Consider the following 25,072-nt stretch of genomic DNA (forward strand, 5'->3'; position numbering starts at 1 on the left):
AGCAGGACTTCCAGGATTGTAATTACGGAATTGTGGCCCAAACCTTGTGCTGGTGTGGTGAGAAAACAATTGCTGCTGAGGAACTGATGCAGGAGGGAAGTCTTCAGATTCATGGATCAATGGGCTCCCTTCCAGTCAGGTGGGAGACCGGGACAAACAAGGCCATTTCCATCTGAACCGTAGGGGAACCAATATCCTCACCAGGAGGTTTGATGGTGTCACTTGGCAGAGTTTGAACTCGAGTAGCAAGTGGGAGAATGTATGTATGACAAGACAGTCTGAAAAGAACGAGAGCTAATGGCAGGCCAATAAACATGGTGGGATTGATGGGCTGAAATAAGTTTATTTCAGCATTAGGGAGTATCATGTTGTCGGATGTTCAGGGCTGGCAGCTCAACATCTCTAGGTTTCATTGTTTTACATGTGAGTGGAGGGGGGGGCGGTTATAAGATGCAGAGGTTACCCCACTGGGAATGTCACAGCAACCTGGAGGGCTCACTTACAGAGGCAATCTACAGTCACACGGATTGGATTATAGTATTGGCCCCCAATAACCACAGGGAGGTGGAGGAACACAGAGGTTTATGTTTATGGAGAGGTGCAGAACAGAACTGTCATAGTGGGAGACTTTATCTTCCCTAGAATTGACTGCATCTTGCTCAATGCTTAGATGCTCAAGATTTCTTCAGCGATTCTGAGGAGTGTTTGAAACATTATGTACAGAGCCCCACCAGAGGCGAGAACAGACGGGAATTAGTTCAGGGAAACGAGCCAGGCCAGCTGACGATCACAATTTATTTTGTTCGTTAGTTATGAGTAAGACAGAAGCCAAGAGGCATTGATTGGGAGCAGCCACTGTCAGACAAGTCCACATCTGACATGTGGAAGTTGTTTAAAAACCAGCAGATCTGAGTTCAGGATCAGCATGTTCCTGTAAGGATTAAGGACAAGGATTCTCTCAACAGTTCACAGCACATGTCCTTGGCAGCAGGCAGAATCAATTCTTCCCCAACAGTGAAAGGCTTCTTAGCCTTCGCAATACGGCTAGCCACTAACTATGACGCTCTCAGAGCAGCAGCATTTGTGGAGGTGGTGGCTCTCAGCACTTGCTTCTGTCCCGCTTGCTCACGTTTTTTCCACTCAAAAAACTCAACAGGTTTGTCTTTAAGTGCAGGGTGCTGGGACTCAAGATGCCGAAGCAGTTTTGAGGGTTCTCCACATCACACACAGGGGTTTGGAGCATACGAGTCACCGGTCGCAATAAAGCCATATTTTATGTGCGACTCATCATATTTTCTGTTGAAGGAAGCTTTCTTTTTTTTGTTGTCTTGGCCTCAGCTGTCTCTGCGTTGTCATCATCGTTAGGCCTTTTATGTCCCCTACCACCTCTTCCAAAGAAACTCTCAAGCGACGCTTGTTTTTTACTCATACCGACTGATGACCTTGCGTGCGTTCAAGTTCAACAGTGGCATCACAGGGAATGAGCAAAGGTGCAGCTGACTCATATTGTTTCATATCACCAAATCATATCGTTTCTTCACAGCCCGGCAGCATGTGTTTTGCGGCCCGGTATCGGTCTGCAGCCCGGTGGTTGGGGACCACTGATCTGAAACACTCCAGAGTTGTTTTGAGGTGACAGACAGGCAGGCACTCTGTGAGCCACATGGAGAGGACATTGATGGGCTCACAGAGTGCATCACTGGTTACATCAACTTCTGTGTGGACTGCAATGATCCGGCAAGAACTGTCCTTTGTTATTCAAATAACAAGTCATGGGTAACAAAGGACATTAAGGACAACCTGAACGCTAAAAAGAGGGCATTTAGAGATGGAAATAGGGAGAAGCTGAGGACAATACAGAGGGACCCGAAAGCCAAGATCAGGGAGGCTAAAGACTCCTTCCTAGGAGGAAGCACGAGGAAATCTGCAGATGCTGGAAATTAAGACAACACACACAAAATGCTGGTGGAATACAGCAGGCCAGGCAGCATCTATAGGAAGAATCACTGTCGACGTTTCGGACCGAGACCCTTCGTCAGGACGCTTGAGTGGAAACTCCAGCAGAACAACATGAGAGAGGTCTGGAGTGGGATGAGGACCATCACTGGGTTCCGGCAAACTAGCAACAGAGGAGCTGAAGGCAGTGTGGACAGGGACGACAAACTTAACCTGTTCTTCAACAGATCTGACACTGTGGCCCCTGCCCATCCCCCACATGATTCATCTGTTTTCGGCCCCCAATCAACACATACTCCACTCTCCCCTCCTACCCCTCCTCACAGCCCCCCACCCTGCTCTCAGGACTACACCCCTCCCCCACCTGAAACCACCACGGTGGGCTTCACAGCTGAACAGGTGAGAAGACAGCTGAAACGTCTCCACCCAAGCACGGCTGCAGGCCCGGATGGTATCAGCCCCAGGGTGCTCAAAGCCTGTGCCCCCCAGCTATGTGGAGTACTTCACCATGTCTTCAACCTGAGCCTGAGTCTCCAGAGGGTTCCTGTGCTATGGAAGACGTCCTGCCCCGTCCCTGTACCGAAGATGCCGCACCCCAGTGGCTCCAATGACGACAGACCGGTGGCATTGACCTCCCACATCATGAAGACCCTGGAGAGACTTGTTCTAGGGCAGCTCCGGCCTATGGTTAGGTCACACTTAGACCCCGTCCAGTTCGCCTACCAGCCCCAACTAGGAGTTGAGGATGCCATTGTCTACCTGCTGAACCGTGTCTATGCTCACCTGGACAAGCCAGCGAGCACTGTGAGGGTCATGTTTTTTGACTTCTCCAGTGTGTTCAACACCATCCGCCCTGCTCTGCTGGGTGAGAAGCTGACAGTGATGCAGGTGGATGCTTCCCTGGTGTTATAGATTATTGATTACCGTAGATTCCGGACTACAGAGCGCACCTGATTAAAAGCCGCTGGCTCTAATTTTAGAAATAAAATCAATTTTTTAATTGTAAAGGCCGCACCGGATTTTAGGCCGCACCGGATTTTCGGCCGCAGGTGTCCCACGTTGTAATATGAGATATTTACACAGAAAGATATTACACGTGAGGATTTTTTAAACTTTTAATTAAATCCATATGGTAACAAAAACAAATACATATTGCAAATGCTTTTTTTCGAACCGTGCCCGTAACGCGGCTACTTTTAAATACGTTGCGTATATTTCTTTACTGAACAACATTCCAATATCTCCTAACGACTGGTAAAAAATATATATACTACAGCCTACCAGGAAAAGTTATTGATCACCTTTAACTTAAAAGCAGCGTTCGCTCAGATCCAAAGCCGCTCGCGTAATGCGCTCCCCCCCTCCTTTCCGTTTATCGCAAACGGCATTTAAAAGCAGCGTTCGCTCAGATCCAAAGCCGCTCGCGTAATGCGCTCCCCCCCCGCCTTCCCGTTTCATCGCAAACCGGCATTTAAAAGCAGCGTTCGCTCAGATCCAAAGCCGCTCGCGTAATGCGCTCCCCCCCCGCCTTCCCGTTTCATCGCAAACCGGCATTTTCCCACAAGACACCGCGAAACTGGGTGTGACGTCATAGCATCCCGCGATGTAGTACAGAAAACAAATATACGGTAGTTAAAACTCTTCTAACTTTAACTAGAAAATGAATTACTAAGCGAAAATATTATAAACTAAGTATGCCATAAGGCAGCACAATGCTTCGAGTGTTTTCCATGTTGATGAGGGTGAGTACAAATGATTGATTTACAATAATTTAATTGTGAAAGTGCGCTTGATTTATCGTACAATTTCATTGGACCTCTGTGAACTACTCATCAATTTTATTGGTCTACTGTTATGAGGCAAAATGTTTACGAGGCGGCATGAAAAAAAATCATGCATTAGCCGCTTCGGATTATAGGCCGCAAAGTTCAAAGCTGTTCAAAATGTGGGAAAAAAGTAGCGGCTTAAAATCCGGAATCTACGGTACCTGATTGGCAGACCACAGTACGTGAGCTTGCAACACTGTGTCAGACAGAGTGGTCAGCAGCACTGGGGCTCCACAGGGCACTGTCCTGTCTCCCTTTCTCTTCACCATCTACACCTCAGACTTCAACTACTGCACAAAGTCTTGCCATCTTCAGAAGTTTTCTGATGACTCTGCCATAGTTAGATGCATCAGCAAGGGAGATGAGGCGGAGTACAGGTGTACGGTGGGAAACTTTGTCAAATGGTCCGAGCAGAATCATCTGCAGCTTAATGTGAAAAAGACTAAGGAGCTGGTGGTGGACCTGAGGAGGGCTAAGGCACCGGTGACCCCTGTTTCCATCCAAGGGGTCAGTGTGGACATGGTGGAGGATTACAAATACCTGGGGATACAAATTGACAATAAACTGGACTGGTCAAAGAACAGTGAGGCTGTCTACAAGAAAGGTCAGAGCCGTCTCTATTTCCTGAGGAGACTGAGGTCCTTTAACATCTGCCAGAGGATGCTGAGGATGTTCCAGGAGTCTGTGGTGGCCAGTGCTACCATGTTTTCTGTTGTGTGCTGGGGCAGCAGGCTGAGGGTGGCAGACACCAACAGAATCAACAAACTCATTCGTAAGGCCAGTGATGTTGTGGGGGTGGAACTGGACTCTCTGAGGGTGGTGTTTGAAAAGAAGATGCTGTCCAAGTTGCATGCCATCTTGGACAATGTCTCCCATCCAATGCATAATGTACTGGTTAGGCACAGGAGTATATTCAGCCGGAGACTCATTCCACCGAGATGCAACACTGAGCGTCATAGGAAGTCATTCCTCCCTGTGGCCATCAAACTTTACAACTCGTCCCTCGGAGTGTCAGACACCCTGAGCCAATACGCTGGTCCTGGACTTATTTCCATTTGGCATAATTTACTTATTATTATTTAATTATTTATGGTTTTATATTGCTATATTTCTACACTATTCTTGGTTGGTGCGACTGTAACAAAACCCAGTTTCCCTTGGGATTAATAAAGTATGTCTGTCTGTCTGTGTCCTCAATTGCAACATATGAGGTCCCTCAGTACTGGAGTGTAGCAAATGTTGCAGCTTTGATCAAAAAAGGAAATAACAAGAATCTAGAGATCTATCGGCAAGGCAGCCTCATTTCAGTGGTGGAGAAGCTACAGGGGAGGATATTGAGGTACAGGGTTTATGCTCATTTGGAAAGGCATGGCCTGCTTAGGGACAATCACAATGGCTTTGTGCAGGCAGATCACACTTGATAAAGCTGATTGAGGTTTCTGAGGAGGTGATACAGACTCTGAGATATAGGATCAGAATTAGGCCATTAGGCCCATCAAATCTGCTCCGTCATTTCATCATGGCTAATCCATTTTCCCTCAAAGCCCCAATCTCCTGCCTTCTCCCTGTAACCCTTCATGATCTGACCAATCAAGAATCTACCAACCTCTGCCTTAAATATACATAAAGTCTTGGCTCCACAGCTGCCCGAGGCAACAAATTCCACAGATTCCCCACTCTCTGGCTAAAGAAATTCCTCATCTCCACATTCTACGAGGATGGTGCTCTATTCTGAGGCTGTGTCCTCTGGTCTCAGACACTCCCATCCTCTGCACATCCCCTTTATCAAGGCCTTTCACCATTCAATAGGTTTCAATTAGGTCAGCCCTCATTGACCCGAATTCCAGTGAGTACAGGCCCAGAGCAATCAAACGCTCTTCATATGCCAAGCTGTTTAATCCTGGAATTAATTTTGAGAATCTCCTTTGAAATGCATCCAGTTTCAGCTCATCCTTCCTAAGATAAAGGGCCCACAAATGCTCACTAAACTCCAGTGAGACCTCACCAGTACTTTATAAAGTCTCAACATTGTTATGATTGGTGCAGATATTGTGGACTGAAGGGCGGGTTGCCATCTGTTCCATATTGTGTACTGACAAATATGTTTGATCTACCAGCTATTGCAGGGACATGGTTACTGAGACTTGGACATGGAATCTGACATTCCTACATGTTTAACGTTCCACACGGAATCGGCAAAATGGAAAGGAGCAGGGTGGATTTGTTCATAACGTGCTGGTGAAGGGGTGGATACAGTGCCATCAAAAGTATTCAGTCTCCTTTGGAGGTTTTCATATTTATTGTTTTGCAACGTTGATTCACAGTGGATTTAATTTGGCTTTATTTTCCCACACTGATCAGCAGAATGGACTCTCTGGTGTCAAAGTGAAAAACAGATCTTTACAAAGTGATCTAATTAATTGCAAATATAAAACACAAAATAATTTAACTGCATTGGTATTCACCTTCTTTAAGTCAGTAATTAGTTAGATGCACCTTTGTCAGTAATTACCGTTGGCTCTGTATGGACAGGTCTCTATCCGCTTTGCACATCTGGACACTGAAAATTCTCCCCATTTTTCTTTACAAAACTGCTGAAGCTCTGGCAGATTGCATGCGGTTCATGAGTGAACAGATCTTTTCAAGTCCAGGCACAAATTCTCAATTGGATTGAGGTCCGGACTCTGACTTGGCCACTCCAGGACATTAACTTTGGTTTTAAGTCATTCCTGTGTAGTTTTGATTTTATACTTGCAGTCATTCTCCTGCTGGAAAATGAATCTTCTCCTAAGTCACAGTTCACTTGCAGACTGAATTAGGTTTTCCTCCAAGATTTCACTGTATTAGGCTGCATTCATTTTACCCTCTACTTTTACGAGCCTTTCAGGGCCTGCTGCAGTGAAACAGCCCCACAGCATGATGCAGCCTCACCATGCTGGGATGGTGTGTTTCTGATGCTGTGCGGTGTTTGTCTTGCGCCAAGCTTAGTGTTTAATCTGATGGCCAAAAAGGTCAATTTTGTTTCATCAGACTATAGAACCTTCTACCAGTTGACTTCAGAGACTTCTGGCAAACTCCAGGTGAGATTTCATGAGAGCTTTTTTCAACAGTGGCTTTCTCTTTGCCACTCTCCCAAAAAGCTCTGACACGTGATGCATCTGGGCAACAGCTGTTGTATACACAGTCTCTCCCATCTCAGCCACTGAAGATTGTGATTTCTCTAGAGTTAGCATGTCTCTTGGTGGCCTCCCTCACTCGTCCCCTTCTTGCACAGTCACTCAGTTTTTGAGGATGGCCTGATCCTGGCAGATTTACAGCTCTGCCATATTCTTTCCATTTCAGGATGAGTGACTTAACTGTATTCCAAGGGATATTCAGTGACTTGAAAATTTTCTTGTATCCATCTCCTGAATTGTGTTTTTCAATTACCTTTTTGCAGAGCTGCTCAGAATGTTAATTTGTTTTTATGGTGTAGTTTCTCCCAGAATACTGACTACCAACAGTCGTGTATTTTTACAACAATCAATTGAGACAGATTGACTGCACCCAGTGACCTCCACTGAACTGATAATGTAATTCCTAAAACTACTTGGCTGTACCAGTGATAATTTGGGGGTGAATATTTATACAGTCCATTATTTTGTGTTTTATAACTGTAATTAATTTAAAGCACTTTGTGGAGATCTGTTTTCACTTTGACACAAAAGTCTTTTTCTCTTGATCGGTAAAACAAATGCCAAATTCAATCCACTGTCATTCAACATTGTAAAACAATAAAACATGACAACTTTAAAGCAGCATGAATACTTTTCATAGGTACCTTACATGTAGGGACAGTGACGGTGAAAGGGGAGGGAAAGAAGACACGGGGAGGAGTGGTCTCAAGATCCTCAGGTGTTCCTTCCGATGGGATAAAGCACAAAAGGGGAAATATCAAACAGAGGTGAGAATGGAAATGTGATTGTCATGAGAGATTTAATTGGAAGCAGATTGGGGTACCACTACATCGAGTAACTTTGCTCTGTGAGCTGCAACAACCACATTGGGGACAAGCTGTCACTTCCTATTAATTGCTGCTTCAAATTGCCTCTGTCAACCAAGTCCAGCTCCTGGCTTTTACATATAGCTTAGCTACGAAGCCTGACAAACTCTTTCTAGTGACGAGGAGGGTCTAAATGGGTTTACTGGCATCATATAACTAACTGCTATGGGCAGATGGGGCTTTCACCCATGGTTGGCAGCTCATCTAGTGGAAGGAGAATTCTGATCTGAAACCTCTTCCGGCTTGTGGCTCGACCCATTCATGGGGAAGGCTTCGGGAGTAAACCCCGAGGAACAATCCAGAGCTGGATTCCCTGTCAGTCCGATATTCAATGCAGACTGGCAATCCTGTGACACCGTTGGTGCCTGACCCCACCGGTCTCTGTCGTTGATCTGGATTCATCAGCTGTGTGGAGAGCAGGAGCCCCTGCATGGGCAACAGCTTGCTTTACGTATCGTACTACCCTGGCTTGCATATTGACTTTCAGAGCGAGGGTACAATATCCATAGTCGACCCTGACCCAGCAGAGGGCCATCACTAACATCTCTGTCCATGGCCTCCTCTCCTGCTACGATGAGGCCAACTACAGGTTGGACGAGCAACATCTCATATTCTGATATTGATTTCTCCAAATTTCAGAAATCAGTGCCCTCTGTTTCCACACATTCACCGAACTACTATTTTCCTTCTGACTTTTCCCCCATTCTGGTGCCATTTACCCCCTTCACCTTGCGAATGGGTAACTATGATGTTGTTGGGATAACGGAGACAGGGCTGCAGGGAGATCAGACCTGGGAAATGAATGTACAAGGGTATACGTGCTATCATAGGGACAGAAATGTGGGCAGAGGGGGTGGGGTGGCCCTGTTAGTGAGGAATGAGATTCAGTCCTTTGCAAGGGGGGACATAGGATCAGAAGTAGAGTCTATGTGGATAGAACTGAGGAACAGTAAGGGCAAAACGACCCTAATGGGTGTTGACTACAGGCCACCAAACAGTAGCATAGATATTGGGTGCAAGTTGAATAGGGAGTTAACATTGGCATGTGGCAAAGGTAATGTCGCAGTAGTTATGGGGGATTTCAACATGGAGGTGAACTGGGAGAATCAGGTTGGTGCTGGACCCCCGGATAGGGAGTTTGTAGAGTGACTACGGGATGCATTCTTGGAACTGCTTGTACGAGAGCCGACCAGGGACAAGGCTATTCTGGATTTAGTGTTATGTAATGAACAGGATTTGATAAGCGATCTTGAAGTAAAGGAGCCATTAGGAGGTAGTGATCATAACATGATAAGTTTTTATCTGCAATTTGAGAAGGATAAGGGCAGCTCGGAGGTGTCAGTGTTGCAGTTGAACAGGGGAAACTATGGAGCCATGAGGGGGGAGCTGGCCAAAGTTGACTGGACGGATATCCTAGCAGAAAAGACAGTGGAACAGCAATGGCAGGTATTCTTGGGAATAATGCACAAGGTGCAAAATCAGTTCATCCCCCGGAGAAGGAAGGATTCAAAGGGGGGAAAGGGGCCACAGTGGTTGACAAAGGAAGTCAGAGATTGCATAGCATTAAAGAAAAAGGAAGTATGACAGAGCTAAGGTGAGTGGGAGGACAGATGATTGGGAAGTTTTTAAGGAACAACAGAACTTAACTAAAAAGGCAATACAGGGAGAAAAAAATTAGGTACGAACGCAAGCTAGCCAGGAATATAAATGAGGATAGCAAAAGCTTTTTTAGGTATATGAAGAGAAAGAAGATAGTTAAGAACAATGTTGGGCCCTTGAAGAATGAATTGGGTGAAATTGTTATGGGAAACAGAAATGGCAGAAGAATTTAATAAGTACTTTAGATTTGTCTTCACTAAGGAAGACACAAGCAATCTCCCAGATGTATGGATGGGCCAAGGACATAGGGTAACAGAGGAAATGAAACAGATTGACATTAGGAAGGAAACTGTGATGAGTAGACTGATGGGACTGAAGGCTGACAAATCCCCAGGTCCAGATGGTCTGCATCCTAGGGTACTAAAGGAGGTGGCCCTGGAAATTGCGGATGCATTGGTAATCATTTTCCAATGTTCCTTATATTCAGGATCAGTTCCTGAGGATTGGAGAATGGCTAATGTTATCCCACTTTTTAAGAAAGGAGGGAGTGAGAAAACAGAGAACTATCGACCTGTCAGCCTGACATCGGTGGTGGGGAAGATGCTAGAGTCCATTATTAAAGATGAAATAGTGGCATATCTAGATAGCAATGATAGGATTGGGCAAGTTTTTCGAGGATATGACCAGGAAGTTAGATGGGGGAGATCCAGTGGATGTAGTTTACCTCGATTTTCAGAAGGCATTTGATAAGGTCCCACATAGGAGATTGGTGGGTAAAATCAAAGCTCATGGCATTGGGGGGAAGACATTGACATGGATAGTAAACTGGTTGGCAGATAGAAAGCAAAGGGTAGCGGTGAATGGGTGTTTCTCGGAATGGCAGGTGGTGACTAGTGGGGTGCCACAGGGCTTGGTATTGGGACCACAGCTGTTTACGATTTACGTCAACGATTTAGATGAAGGCATTGAGAATAACATCAGCAAATTTGCTGATGATACTAAGCTGGGTGGCAGTGTGACATGTGATGAGGACGTTAGGAGAATTCAGGCTGACTTGGATAGGCTGGGTGAGTGGGCAGATACTTGGCAGATGGCGTTTAATGTGAATAAGTGTGAGGTTATCCACTTTGGGAGTAAGAACAGGAAGGCAGATTATTATCTGAACGGTGTAGAGTTAGGTAAGGGAGAAATACAAAGAGATCTAGGAGTCCTTGTTCATCAGTCACTGAAGGTGAATGAGCAAGTGCAGCAGGCAGTGAAGAAGGCTAATGAAATGTAGGCCTTTATTACAAAGGGAATTGATTACAAGAGCAAGGAAGTCCTCTTGCATTTGTACAGAGCCCTGGTGAGACCACACCTGGAGTATTGTATACAGTTTTGGTCTCCAGGGTTAAGGAAGGACATCCTGGCTGTAGAGGAAGTGCAGCGTCGATTCACGAGGTTAATTCCTGGGATGTCTGGACTGTCTTACGCAAAGAGGTTAGAGAGACTGGGCTTGTACACGCTGGAATTAAGGAGATTGAGAGGGGATCTGATTGAAACATATAAGATTATTAAGGGATTGGACAAGATAGAGGCAGGAAATATGTTCCAGATGCTGGGAAAGTCCAGTACCAGAGGGCATGGTTTGAGAATAAGGGGTAGGGCATTTAGGACAGAGTTAAGGAAAAACTTCTTCTCCCAGAGAATTGTGGGGGTCTGGAATGCACTGCCTCGGAAGGTAGTGGAGGCCAATTCTCTGGATGCTTTCAAGAAGGAGCTAGATAGGTATCTTATGGATAGGGGAATTGAGGGATATGGGGACAAGGCAGGAACCGGGTATTGATAGTAGATGATCAGCCATGTTTTCAAAATGGCGGTGCAGGCTCGAAGGGCAGAATGGTCTACTTCTGCACCTATTGTCTATTCACCTCTCCTCACGCACCGTCATGACCTGCCCATCAACTCTCTCTAGTTCTCCACCTCCTTCGTGTCATCCCATGGTCCAACGTTCTCTCCTACTGGATTTCTTTCTCTTCATCTCTTTGCCTTTCCTGTCTGTCACCCACCTCCTCACATCATCATCCCTCCACAAACCACCCCCCTCCCCCACTCACTTGTCCTCCTCTCCCTCGCCAGCACCTTATTCTGGCTTTTGTCCCTTTCTTTCTAATCCTGATGAAGGTTCTCAGCCCGAAATGTCGACTCTTTGCTGAGTTCCTGCAGTATTTTGTGCGTGTTTGCGTCAGTCTGTGTGTTGATTAAGCTGATCAAACTGGTACAGTGGAAGAGGAATTTGTGGAGTGGTCAGAGACAGTTTCTTACAGCAGGATCTTACCCAGGAACAGGCCATTTCAGATGTAATCTGTGTAATGAGGTGGGATTACAGAGAGATCTTGTGGTGAAGGATCCCTGAAGAAGTGATCACAATGTGGGAGAACTCCAGACCACAGATTGAGGGTGAACACCAGGGTCCAGAACCAGTGTCCTCAACCTAAATAAAGGCAATTACAGAGACGTGACAGTGGAGTTGTCTTGGGCAGATGGGGTAAATATACTTAGGGACAGGTCAGCAATCAGCAGTGGCGATGTTTAAGGAGACTGTTCATAGCAGTCAGCAGACATTGATTCCGATTCTACAGAGGGATCACAGAGAGCAAAGAACATTCTGTGGTCAATGGAGTTCAAGGGAAATATTAAATCAAAGAGCATAAAAAGAGGCAAGGGTTGGCAGTAGAAAAGAGGATCAGGATTTTTCCAGGAACCAGTGATGAGACAAAAGCTAAAATTAACAAGGAAAAAGCAGATAGGTTAACTCAATAATTTTAATTAGTGTTCACAGTGGCGACACAGCAAACTTCCCAAAGATATCTAACAGTGACATTTCAACATTGTGCCATAATGTGTAACAATCACCATCAGGAGGGAGAAACTAATGGGACTAAATGCAAACATTTCCAGGTCCCAACGACCTGCACTGGAGGGTTTCACAGGAAGTCTGGAGAGAAAGTAGAGACACTGAAGTCCGTCAAAACTCACTGTTACAGAAAGGTCCCAGTGGAGTTGAAAACCATTGTTGAAGAAGGGTGGAAGATAAAATCCAGGTGACTGTAGTCCAGTTAACTTCACTTCAGGTACTGGAGTCAATAATCTGTGAAGAAATAACAAGTCATTTAGAAAAGTTTAATGTGATTGTACTAAGTCAACAGGGTTTACAGTCAGATTCACACAGCACAGAAATGAGCCCTTCAGCTCAAATGGTCCACGCTGACCAAAGTTCCCATCTGAGCTTGTGGTCTGTAACCCCCTCATCACCACATTAAGAGCAAGGCTATCCTCCTCCTTAGCCCACATTCTTCAAAACTTTTCCTTCCCATCTACCTGTCCAAGTACTTTTTTTAAACATACCTGACTCAACCACTCCCCCCGGCAGCTCACTCCATACACTGACCAGCCTGTGTGTGGAAAAGTTGCCCTTCAGGTTCCTATTAAATCTCATCTCAAACCAATGCCCTCCAGTTCTTCATTCCCCAACCCTGGCAAGAACATTGTTATCTTTGACTCAACCCAGGCTCTTATAATTTTATACACCTCTGCAATATCGCCACTCATTCTCCATTCCAAGTAAAACCATCCAAAACACTTTCCACAAATCAGACCTTTGAGATCCAGTAACATGCTCGTAAATCACCTCTGCACTCTTTCCAGCTCAATGGTGCCTGTCATATAACATGGTCATTCTCCAACATTCCAAGGAGGAGGAGCAGAGAGTGATGACTCCCCAATTGTCAATGACGGGAATGTGGTACGGGCATGTTCTGATTGGACATTTGGTCTCTACAACAGGATATGGGGAAGCTGGTGTCGGATACTTGGTAAATGGAGCTTAATGTGCTGAAGTGTGATGGCATGTGGTAGGAGAAATCAAAATTCCCTACTATTTATGTGGAGATAAATTGTAATTGAGAGAAACAGAGAGGGGTCAAGGTGTTGCCTGCACAACAAAATAGACACGGGTGCAGTGAGGGGTTCATAAGACCATATATGACCAAGGTTCAGAGGTGAATGGTTCATTACTTATTGCTGGGGCATTAGTGCAGAGAAACAGAGCAGTGTAGTTACAGTGTCAGACAAATGCACAATGATGGATTTTGGGAAGTTAAAGCAGGTAGGACATACCCAGTGAATGGCAGGGTCCTGTGGAGTGTTAATGAAAAGATAAACCTGAGGCACAGGTAAATAGTTCCCTGAAAGTGCCAACACAGGTAGACAAGGTGGTGAAGAAGGTGCACAACATGCTTACCTTCATCGGCAAAGGCTCTGAGAGGAGTTGGGACATCACATTACAGTTGTACAAATCAATAATTACACCAGACCAGGAGTACCCTGTGCAGTTCTGGTCACCACGAGAGGAAGGATGTGATTAAGCTGGAAAGATGCAGAAACAATTCACAGGAATGTTACCTGGACTGGGGGCTTGAGTTACAAGGAAAGATCAGACTGACTGGGACTGTTTTCCCGGGAGTGAAGGAGGCTGAGGGGAGACCTGACAGAAGTTTATAAAACTATGAGAGGTGTAGACAAGGTAGACAGTCAGAATCACTTCCCCAGGGTAGAAATATCAAATATCAGAAGGCACAGCTTTAAAATGCCAGGGTGAGAATTTAAAAGTGGATTTCAGTGCAGGTAAGATTTCTGTTTCCGTACAGAGAGTGTTGAGGGCCGGGTTTGGGCTGCTATGGGGAGTGGTAGAAGCAGATATGATAATGACATTTAACAGGGTTTTAGATAAGGCCATGAATATTCAGAGAATTGAAGCACATGAATTATACGCAGGCTGAAGGGATTTAGTTCCATTTGACATCGTGTTCAGCACAGACATCATGGGAAGAAGGGCCTGTTCCTGTGCTGTACTGTTCTGTGTTCTCGGTGAGCCTCAGTGACAGGGGATTCTTTAGCCAGGGTCACAGACAGGTGTATCTGTGGCAAGGAGAGAGACTGCAGGATGGTGCATTACCTCCCTGGTACCAGGGCCAAGGATGTAACTGAACAAGTACAGGCCATTCTGAAAGGACAAGGTGAGCAGACAGAGGCCGTGTCCATATTGGTTCTAACAAAGGAGACAAAGTCCTGCAAAGAGAACTTAGGGAGTTGGGGAAAAAATTAAGTAGAAACACTGTGGTGAGGAGGGGGGTAATCCCAATGTCACCTGCTAGTGAGGGAAGAAAGAAAAAGGTGGTACAGTTATATGTGTGGCTAACAAGCTGGTGCAGGATGGAGGATTTTTGTTACATGGATCATCAGGCTCTCTTTCAGGAGAAGAGTGAAAGGTCAGTAGTGGCATTGATGGATGTGGATTAACACAGAAACTAAGTCCAAATAGATAAATTACAGTGTCTCAGTAGCACTACAAGTGCATAGATAAACAAATATTAGAAGTAAGAGAAAGAATAAAAAGTTTGCAGATGACAAGAAGGCAGGTACTGTTCAGGAAACAGGTAGGCTGTAGAAGTACTTTGACAGATTAGGAGAATTGGCAAGACAATGGCAAAGGAAATACAATGTTGGAAAATGCATGGTCGTGCACTTTGGTAGTAGAAATACATGTACAGACTATTTTCCAAATAGGGAGAAAATCCAAAAATCTGAGATGCAAAGGGACCTGGAGTCTTTGTGCAGACCAACCTAAAGATAACTTGCAGGTAGAGTCGGAGGTGAGGAAGGCAAAAGCATTGTTAGCATTCACAGCAAGTGGTTAGAATACAAGAGCAGGGATGTGATGCTGAGACTTTATAAGGCATTGGTGAGGCCTCACCTTGAGTATTGTGATGAGCTTTGGCCTCCTCATCGAAGAAAAGATGTGCTGGCACAGGAAAGGGTTCAGAAGAGGTTCACAAGGGTGATTCTGGGAATGAAACGGTTATCATACGAGGAACATTTGATAGCTCTGGGTCTGTACTCGCTGGAATTTCGAAGGAAGGGGTGGGGGAATTTCATTTCAAATGCTGAAAGGCCTAGACTGAGTAGATGTGGAAAGGATGTTTCCTATGGAGGGGGAGTCTAGGACGAGAGGGCACAATCTCAGGATAGAGGGCTGTCCATTCAAAACAGAAATGCGGAGAAATTCTTTAGTCAGAGGGTGGTGAATTAGTGCAATTTATAACCAAAGGCTGCTGTGGAGGCCACGTCCTTGGGTGTATTTAAGGCCAAGCTTGATAGGCTCATGATTGGACATGGCATCAAAGTTTGCAAGAAGACCAGGGAGTGGGGCTGCACAGAGAGAAAAGGGTCAGCCATGATTGAATGGCAGAGCAGACTCGATGGGACAAATAGCCTAATTCTGCTGCTATGTCGTAAATCCAAGAACCACAACAGAAAGACCGCACCCAACAGGGTGGCTAAATCACCAATGTGCAAACGACAATAACTTGTGTAAATACAAGAGAGAAAATAATAATATTGTGGTGACCCACTTCCCAGCGCACTCAAACCGGCTCACAAAGTGGCGCGTGCCGGCATTGAGGCCGGTCACAAAAAGGGCACCAAGCCTGCTTCACCAGCAAGGGGAAAGCCCGTGCGCGGGACGGGACTGAGGGCGGGAACAGGAAGGCTTTAAAGCGAGGCCGCCAAGTTTGAATAAACCTCTTTTGCAACTGCAGCTCACCGACTACGTGTCGTTATTTCAGCGCTGCGTGTAGCACACCGCTACAATTGGTGACCCCGACGGCCCAAACGATATTTAGACCGGAGATGAACGACGCCGCATCTGTTCATGCATTTTCGTTAAAACTACCAAGCTTCTGGACGCTGCGACCTCACCTATAGTTCCAGCAAGCAGAAGCCAAAGTCCACATTCGGCACATAACCTCGGATGCCACACGTTACTACTACGTGGTGAGCTCCCTCGACCAGGAGACAGCCACCCAGGTTGAGCAGTTCATACAGTCAACCCCGGAGGACGGCAAATACACAGAATTCAAAGCCCTGCTCATAAGAACTTTTGGACTGTTATGGCGCGAGCGAGCTGTCCGCTTACTGCACCTGGATGGTTTGGGTGACAGGCCACCGTCGGCTTTGATGAACGAGATGCTGTCCCTGGCTGGAGGTCACAGCCATGCATCATGTTTGAGCAGGCGTTCCTGGAGCAGCTGCCCGAGGACATACGCCTGCTGCTGTCAGACGTGGATTTCAGCGACCCCTGGAAGGTGGCAGCCCGTGCAGACATGCTGCGGAAAGCAAAGGAGAGTGGGGCGTCCGTCGCACAGATCACCAGGCGACGCTCCCAGCAGCAAACCAGACCAGGCCCGGCCGCAGAGCCCACTAACCCCAGAGGCAGGGGTGAGGAGACCAACAGACAATGGTGCTTCTACCACCAGCTGTGGGGCGCAGAAGCCTGCCGCTGTAGCCCGCCCTGCAAGTTCCTGGGAAACGCCAGGGCCTGCCGCTGATGGCTACAGCGGCTGGCCATCGGGATAGCCTCCTGTATGTCTGGGACAAGCAGTCCGGACGCCGCTTTTTGGTTGACACCCGAGCCGAGATCAGCATCTTACCTCTGACAAGTTACGACACCCGCCACAGAGAACTGGGTCCCACACTGCGGGCCACGAACGGCAGCACAGTAAGGACCTACGGCACCCATATGGTGCGGCAACAGTTCGGCTCCAGCCGGTTCACGTGGGACTTCACACTGGCCGCCGTAGTCCAAACGCTCCTGGGAGCGGATTTTTTGCGAGGTCACAGCCTACTGGTTGACCTGCCAAGGAAGAGACTGGTCCACGCTGAGACCTTTCAAACGTTCTCCCTGGGTGAAGCCCAGTTGCCGGCCCCACACCTGGACTCCATCACGCTGTCCGACAACGCCTTCACCAGAGTCCTGGTGGGTTTCCCATCGGTTCTGGCGCCGCAGTTCACAGCAGCCATGCCCAGACACGGCGTACAGCACCACATCCCGACACAAGGACCACCCCTCCACGCCCGTGCTCGACGGCTTCCCCCTGACAAGCTCCGACTGGCGAAGGAGGAGATCAAGAGGATGGAGGAACTGGGGATCTTACGGCGGTCCGACTGCCCATGGGCCTCCCCACTGCACATGGTGCCCAAAGCAACAGGGGGCTGGAGACCATGCGGCGACTACCGCACGCTGAACGAGGCTACAACACCGGACCACTACCCTGTGCCGCACATCCAGGACTTTGCAGCAAACCTGCACGGGGCACGGATCTTCTCCAAGGTAGACCTCGTCCGGGAATACCATCAAACTCCGATGCATCTGGACGACGTCCCGAAAACGGCACTCATCACCCCGTTCGGCCTTTTCGAGTTTCTCCGCATGCCGTTCGGCCTAAAGAATGCCGCACAGACATTTCAGTGGTTAATGGACGCGGGGAAAGGCAACCTGGACTTCGCTTTCATCTATTTGGATGACATCCTCATAGCCAGCAGTAGTCGTCAGGAGCATCTGTCCCACCTTCGTCAACTCTACACCCGACTGAGTGAATACGGCCTAACAATCAACCCGGCCAAATGCCAGTTCGGGCTCGACACCATCAACTTCCTGGGCCACAGGATTACTAAAGACGGGGCAACCCCTCTGCCCACCAAGGTAGACACGGTCCATCATTTCCCCCGACACAACACAATCAAAGGCCTTCCGGAATTTGTGGGTATGGTAAATATCTACCACCGCTTCCTCCCTTCAGCTGCCTGAATCATGCGCCCCCTGTTCGCCCTGATGTCGGGTAAAGGCAAGGACATTACCTGGGACGAGGAGTCCACCGCCGCTTTCATTAAAACCAAAGAAACCTTGAAAAATGCCACGATGCTAGTGCATCCCAGAACGGACGTCCCTACCGCTCTCACAGTGGACGCATCTAACATGGCAGTCGGTGGGGTGCTGGAACAACTCATCGAGGGTCGCTGGCAACCTCTGGTGTTTTTCAGCAAACACCTACGTCCACCCGAGCTCAAATACAGTACTTTCGACTAGGAACTGTTGGCGCTATACCTGGCAATCTGGCATTTCAGGTACTTCTTAGAAGGTAGGCCCTTTACCGTGTTCACAGACCACAAACCTCTTATGTTTGCGTTCACGAAAGCATCCGACCCCTGGTCGTCCCTCCAGCAGCGACATCTGTCCTACATCTCCAAATACACGATGGATGTCCTGCATGTCTCAGGAGAGGACGATGTTGTGGCGGACGCCCTCTCCCGCCCTAACATCCAAGCCCTGTCCCAGGGGGTAGACTATAAAGCACTGGCGGAGGCGCAGCAGGCAGACGAGGAGATCCCTAGTTACAGAACCGCAGTCTCCAGTTTGCAGCTCCAGGACCTCCCTGCAGGCCCGGTGAGAGGACCCTACTCTGTGACGTCACCACCGGCCAACCCCGCCCCGTCGTCCCGGCAGCCTGGCGGCGGCACATTTTCATCTCCATCCACAACTTAGCGCACCCCTCCATCAGGACAACTGTCCGGATTGTAGCCAACAGGTTCGTTTGGCACGGACTCCGCAAGCAGGTCAGTGAATGGGCCAAAACGTGCATGCACTGCCAAACAGCCAAGGTGCAGCAGCACACCAAAGCCCTGCCGCAGCAGTTCCACCCCACCGGCCGGCGTTTCAACCACATTCATGTGGATATCGTGGGCCCCCTGCCAGTGTCGCGAGGAGCGCGACACCTCCTGACTATTGTGGACCGGTTCACAAGATGGCCAGAGACAGTCCCGCTCACCGACACCACCTCCGAATCTTGTGCCCGAGCACTGATTGCAACCTGGGTATCTCGGTTTGGTGTACCGGCCCACATTACCTCTGACAGAGGCGCCCAGTTCACCTCCAGCCTGTGGTCAGCTGTGCCCAGCCTTTTAGGGACACAGCTGCACCACACAACTGCCTACCACCCACAGTCGAACGGACTAGTGGAGCGTTTCCACCGTCACCTGAATTCGGCTCTCATGGCCCACCTGAGAGGACCTAACTGGGTGGACAAGCTTCCCTGGGTCCTGCTCGGAATCCGCACGGCGCCCAAAGAGGATCTGCACATCTCGTCGGCCGAGTTGGTGTACGGCGCACCCCTGGTCGTCCCAAGATAGATCATACCTGCCCCAAGGGGACAAGAGGAAGAACCCGCAGCAGTCCTGGACAGACTACGCAAGAAGGCTCAGTAACCTGGCCCCCATACCCACTTCACAGCATGGGCAGAACCCGACCTGCGTACCCAAAGACCTGCAAAATTGTACGTTTGGTTTTGTATGTTAGGGCGGACGTTGGGCACCGCTGCAGTGGCCCTACAAGAGGCTGTTTACGGTGATCAGAAACAACGGGTCCACATTCGTACTGGACTTTGGGGGGGGGGGGAAGAGGAGGTTTTCACAGTGGACCGACTCAGACCGGCCCATGTGGACTTGGCGCAGCCGGTCGAGATTCAGGCACCGCGGCGCAGAGGCAAACCTCCCAAACAGAGTCCGACCCAGACTGAGGACATTGGGGGGTGTATCGCCGGTTCTGGGGGTGGGGGTTATGAGGTGACCCACTTCCCAGCGCACTCGAACCGGCTCACAAAGTGGCGCGTGCCGGCATTGAGGCCGGTCCCAAAAAGGGCGCCAAGCCTGCTTCACCAGCAAGAGGAAAAGCCCGCACGCGGGACAGTGAATATAGTATTCCCGCCCGGGGAGGGCGGGAACAGGAAGGCTTTAAAGCGAGGCCGCCAATTTGAATAAACCTCTTTTGCAACTGCAGCTCACCGACTACGTGGCGTTATTTCAGCGCTGCGTGTAGCACACCGCTACAATATAGTCATAATTAAATAAACAGAGAACATGAGATGCAGAATACTTGAAAGTGAAGTGATAGATTGTGGGAAACAGTTCTGTGGTGAGCTAAGTTAAATAGAGTTATCTCCACTGGTTCTGGTTTAAAGTGACACCAGTGAATCTCTTATTCTGGTAAACAAATAGCCTGTAACTTTCCTTTCAACTTGGACGCAATTTGATGTGGCAAAACCAAGGTGAGGAAGACCCAAAGTACAGTTGATTTAAACTCCGGGCTGAAATGGCAAAGTCAGGTACAGGCTAAATCGAGGTGGCGGGGACCAGGCCCCAAATCGTATCAAAGCGACTGAACCCAATGTTCGGACAACGATTTAGACGCAGGGCCAGACTGAAAAGGTCAGGTTGTTCTGCCCGAGGCCAGGGACAAAAGATATTTAATGATAGGATCAGCTTGCATCTGAAAAAGCATAAACAATTTCAGAGCAGCCAATATCGCTTTGCATGGGCGTCAACTCTTGCAAACTTGGCCGAATGTTTTAAGTGACAAATTCAGTTGATGAGAGCTGGGTAGTGGTACTTCCTTAGAAGGTTGGCGTCATTCAATGCTTGTAGTGAGATGCTGAAGATGTTCTATAGGTCAGTTGTGGAGAGCGCCCTCTTCTTTGTGGTGGCGTGTTGGGGAGGCAGCATTAAGAAGAGAGACGCCTCACGTCTTAATAAGCTGGTAAGGAAGGCGGGCTCTGTCGTGGGCAAAGTACTGGAGAGTATAACATCGGTAGCAGAGCGAAGGGCGCTGAGTAGGCTACGGTCAATTATGGAAAACCCTGAACATCCTCTACATAGCACCATCCAGAGACAGAGAAGCAGTTTCAGCGACAGGTTGCTATCGATGCAATGCTCCTCAGACAGGATGAAGAGGTCAATACTCCCCAATGCCATTAGGCTTTACAATTCAACCGCCAGGACTTAAGAACTTTTTAAAAGCTATTATGAATGCTTTTTGAGATAGTGATTTAGATGCATATCATATTTTTTACTGAGTTAAGTATTGTATGTAATTAGTTTTGCTACAACATTGGAAAAAAAGTTGAATTTCCCATGGGGATGAATAAAGTATCTATCTATCTATCTCTATCTATCTTGTTCAGAGAACACAGAAGGTAATGGTTGAGGGGTGTGATTCTGACTGGAGACCTGTGAACAGTGGGGCCCACAAGGAATTCTACTCTTTGTGAAATGATTTGGATGAAAATGAAGGAGGGCTGATTTGTTGGTCTGCAGAGACACAGAAATTGGTGCAGTTATGGATCGAGGAAAGTTGCCAAAGGATTCAGCAGAACATAGACCACAGGGGGGTGGTTTAAAGGGGATTTGAAGGGTAAATATTTGTCACAGAGAACAGCTGGTATCCCGAATGAGCTGCCTGAGCAGGTGGTGGAGACAAAAACACACAAAGTCTCTGTTGATGAACACTTCCCAGGAAACTGTCATTACTGTGTTCATCCTGCCCTGGTTTACCTCCCCAGTGCTGGGTCCATTGTTGTTTTCCATCTGTATAAATGAGCTGGATGAGAACGTGGTAAACTGGATCAGCAAGTTTGCAGATGACACCAAGATTAGGGGTACAATGGACAGCAAAGGTGGCTAGCAAAACTTGATGTGGGATGTGGACCAGCTGGCAAAATTAAGTTAGTTACAATCTGGAACACTCTGGCAGATGGAATTTAATGCACACAAGTATGAGGTGTCTGCAACATAAATTTAACAAGAGAAATGTGTGGTTTACAGAGGACCTGAGGTCCTCTCTCCTCTGAAGGTGGTTACAATTGGGAACACACTGCCTGTGGGGGTGGTGCAGGCTGGTATTTAAGGACCATCTGACTGAGCATTTGAATCACCAGGGCAGGGTAGGAGACAGACCAAGTGCTGAGTTAGTGGAGACAGATTCTCGATGGTCAGTATAGACATGCAGAAACCAGTGACTGTGAAAGTTCAGTGGGACCCTGGAACACAGAACTTCAGGATGGACTTACCTAAAACACTCAGAACCCAGGACAATGGATTTCTGTTGGACAAAGGTATTAATGCATTAAGGTTAATAGTGAACCAACCCCCTCAAAAGGCTACCAAAATGCATCCATTCCCCGTGCACCAGTAACAGGACTTTTAAATGGGAATTTGGTGAAGAACACTGGTTAGTATTAGGAGAGATGGCGGACAGGTTGGTCACAAAGGAGGGGTGCAAATATCTTCTCAGAGGATAAGGGGTTCAGTGGAACAAGCCCACAGCTGAGAATGAAGGTAACAAACCCCACTGCACTGGAGGACTGCTGTTGCCAGGGTTGTCCAGGATAGAAATAAACCCTCTGGCCCATCACATTTATGCTCCCCATCACGCACAGCTATATACAGTTCCCTGTATGTGGCATCACAGGTAGACAGGGTTGTGTGTTCTACTTGCCTTATCAGCCAAATAACTGCCTCTCATTAGAATTGTACAAAACAGTTTAAAGACAGATTTAAAGGGGATCTGAAGGGTACACACTTCACACAGAGAATAGCTGCTATCCTAAATCAGCTGCCGGAAGAGGAGTGGGGGCAGAAACCCACAAAGTCTCTGTTCATTAAACCTTCTCAGGAACCTGTCATTCACTGTGTACATCCTGCCCTGGTTGAACCGCCCAGAATAGAGTCAGTGATTTATACAGAACTGAAACCGTCCCTTCGGTAAAACTCATCCACGCCGACCAAGTTGTCGACCTGAACTCGTCCCATCCGCCTGCATTAGGCCCGTGTCCCTCTCAACCTTTCCTATCCATGTAACTGTGCAAATATGGTTGAAATATTGTACCTGAGGCAGAGAGCCGGTGCGGTGAGGCGCTGACAGACACTCACTGTTCCGTGGGCAGGAAGAGGAGAGGCCGATTCCCACAGTGGAGCCGAAACCCAAAGTAGAGACCGACTCCACTTTACTACAACCCCGTGCCCACCATCCCGGACTAACCGCCCGCCCCGGACCGTTCCCCTGGAAACGACGTCGGTGAAGGTGGGACATGAATGACGTCACTCGTCACAGATCAGCTCACACGCATATTCACGTGACGGTGTCCATCAGCTCGGGAGGCGGGGCCGGGAGACCTGTCAATCAGTGGAGCCGCTGAGAAATTGCGAGCATTGTAACAGAGTGGGTACAGAGGGGCATTTCCGGGAATAGTGACCCCCCCCCTCCCCACACCCACAGGAATTGAATGTCTTACATACAGTAATATTCACATTTTAATTTGACTCTTGGGTCTTATAAATAGTTAATGTTTGTATTTTGTATAATCTTGTGTATATAATCTTTTATAATTTGGGGTGAAATAACGTTGCATCTGGATCACTGAACCCTTCATGAAAACAGAACGTTATGGAAAAATATTGTCAAAGTCAACATTTTAATCCAAATTAAGTTAATAGAAACGTAGAAAACCTCCAGCACAATACAGACCCTTCGGCCCACAAAGTTGTGCTGAACATGTCCCTACCTTAGAAGTTACTGGGCTTACCCATAGCCCTCTGTTTTTCTAAGCTCCATGTACCTATCTGAAAGTCTCTTAAAAGACCCGATCTTATCCGCCTCCACCACCGTTGCCAGCAGCCCATTCCACGCACTCACCACTCTCTGAATAAACAACTTGCCACTGACGTCTCCTCTGTACCTACTCCCCAGCACCTTAAACCTGTGTCCGCTTGTGGCAGCCATTTCAGTCCTGGGAAAAAGCCTCTGACTATCCACACGATCAATGCCTCTCATCATCTTATACACCTCTATCAGGTCATCTCTCATCCTCTGTCACTCCAAGTAGAAAAGGCTGAGTTCACTCAACCTATTCTCATAAGGCACACTCCCCAATCCAGGCAACATCCTTGTGAATCTCCTCTGCACCTTTTCTATAGCTTCCACATCCTTCCTGTAGTGAGGCAACCAGAACTGAGCACAATACTCCAAGTGGGGTCTGTCCAGGAACTTATATAGCTGCAACAATACTTCTCGGCTCCGAAGCTCAATCCTACAATTAATAAATACCAAGGCACCGTATGCCTTCTTAACCACAACGTCAGACTGTGTAGCATCTTTGAGTGTCCTATGGATTCAGACCTCTGATCCTCCACACTGCCAAGAGACTTATCATTAATGCTACATCCTACCATCGTATTTGAACTACCAAAATGAACCACATCACACTTTCCTGCCACTTCTCGGCCCAGATTTGCATCCTATCAATGTCCCGCTGTTACCTGTGACCGCGCTCCACACTATCCACAACACCTCCAACCTTTGTGTCATCAGCAGATTCGCTAACCCATCCCTCCACTTCCTCATCCAGGTCATTTATAAAAATCACGAAGAGTAGGGGTCCCAGTACAGATCTCTGGGGTGCACCACTGTTCACCAGCCTCCATGTGGAATATATCAACTCTATAACCACTTTTTGCCTTCTGTGGGTTGTGGGATCCAGTTCTGGATCCACAAAGCAACGTCCCCTTGGATCCCATGCCTCCTTACTTTCTCAATGTGCCTTGCATTGTGTTCCTTATCGCATGCCTTGCTGAAATCCATATACACTACATCTACGGCTCTGCCTTCATCACTGTGTGCAGTCACATCCTCAAAAAATTCAACCAGGCTCGTAAGGCACGACCTGCCTTTCACAAAGCCATGCTGAATATTCCTAATCATATGATGCCTTCATAAATCCTGCCTCTCAGTATCTTCTCCATCAACTTACCGACCTCTGATGTAAGACTCATTTTTTGAGACTTGGTTAGAGCACAGCAATGGTTCGATTTTGTTTTGCATCGGCCTTGCCTGAAAACCTGGACCTTGGAGACAACTGACTCTGAAGACTCACGCTATTCGTTC

The 25,072-nt window shown here is 47.7% G+C and overlaps 1 long non-coding RNA gene across 1 annotated transcript; it reads right to left on the reverse strand.

The window, feature by feature from the left end:
• Nucleotides 1-12,209: 12,209 nt before the first annotated feature.
• On the reverse strand, nucleotides 12,210-23,185 carry LOC140717778 (uncharacterized). Its single transcript, XR_012096604.1, has 2 exons — nucleotides 23,018-23,185; nucleotides 12,210-12,553 (listed from the first exon to the last, which is right to left on the reverse strand). It is a non-coding gene; the product is annotated as an uncharacterized lncRNA (long non-coding RNA).
• Between the last annotated feature and the right edge of the window lie 1,887 nt (nucleotides 23,186-25,072).

The sequence above is a fragment of the Hemitrygon akajei genome, chromosome 28 (genome assembly GCF_048418815.1).
Source record: "Hemitrygon akajei chromosome 28, sHemAka1.3, whole genome shotgun sequence".
NCBI lineage: Eukaryota > Metazoa > Chordata > Chondrichthyes > Myliobatiformes > Dasyatidae > Hemitrygon > Hemitrygon akajei.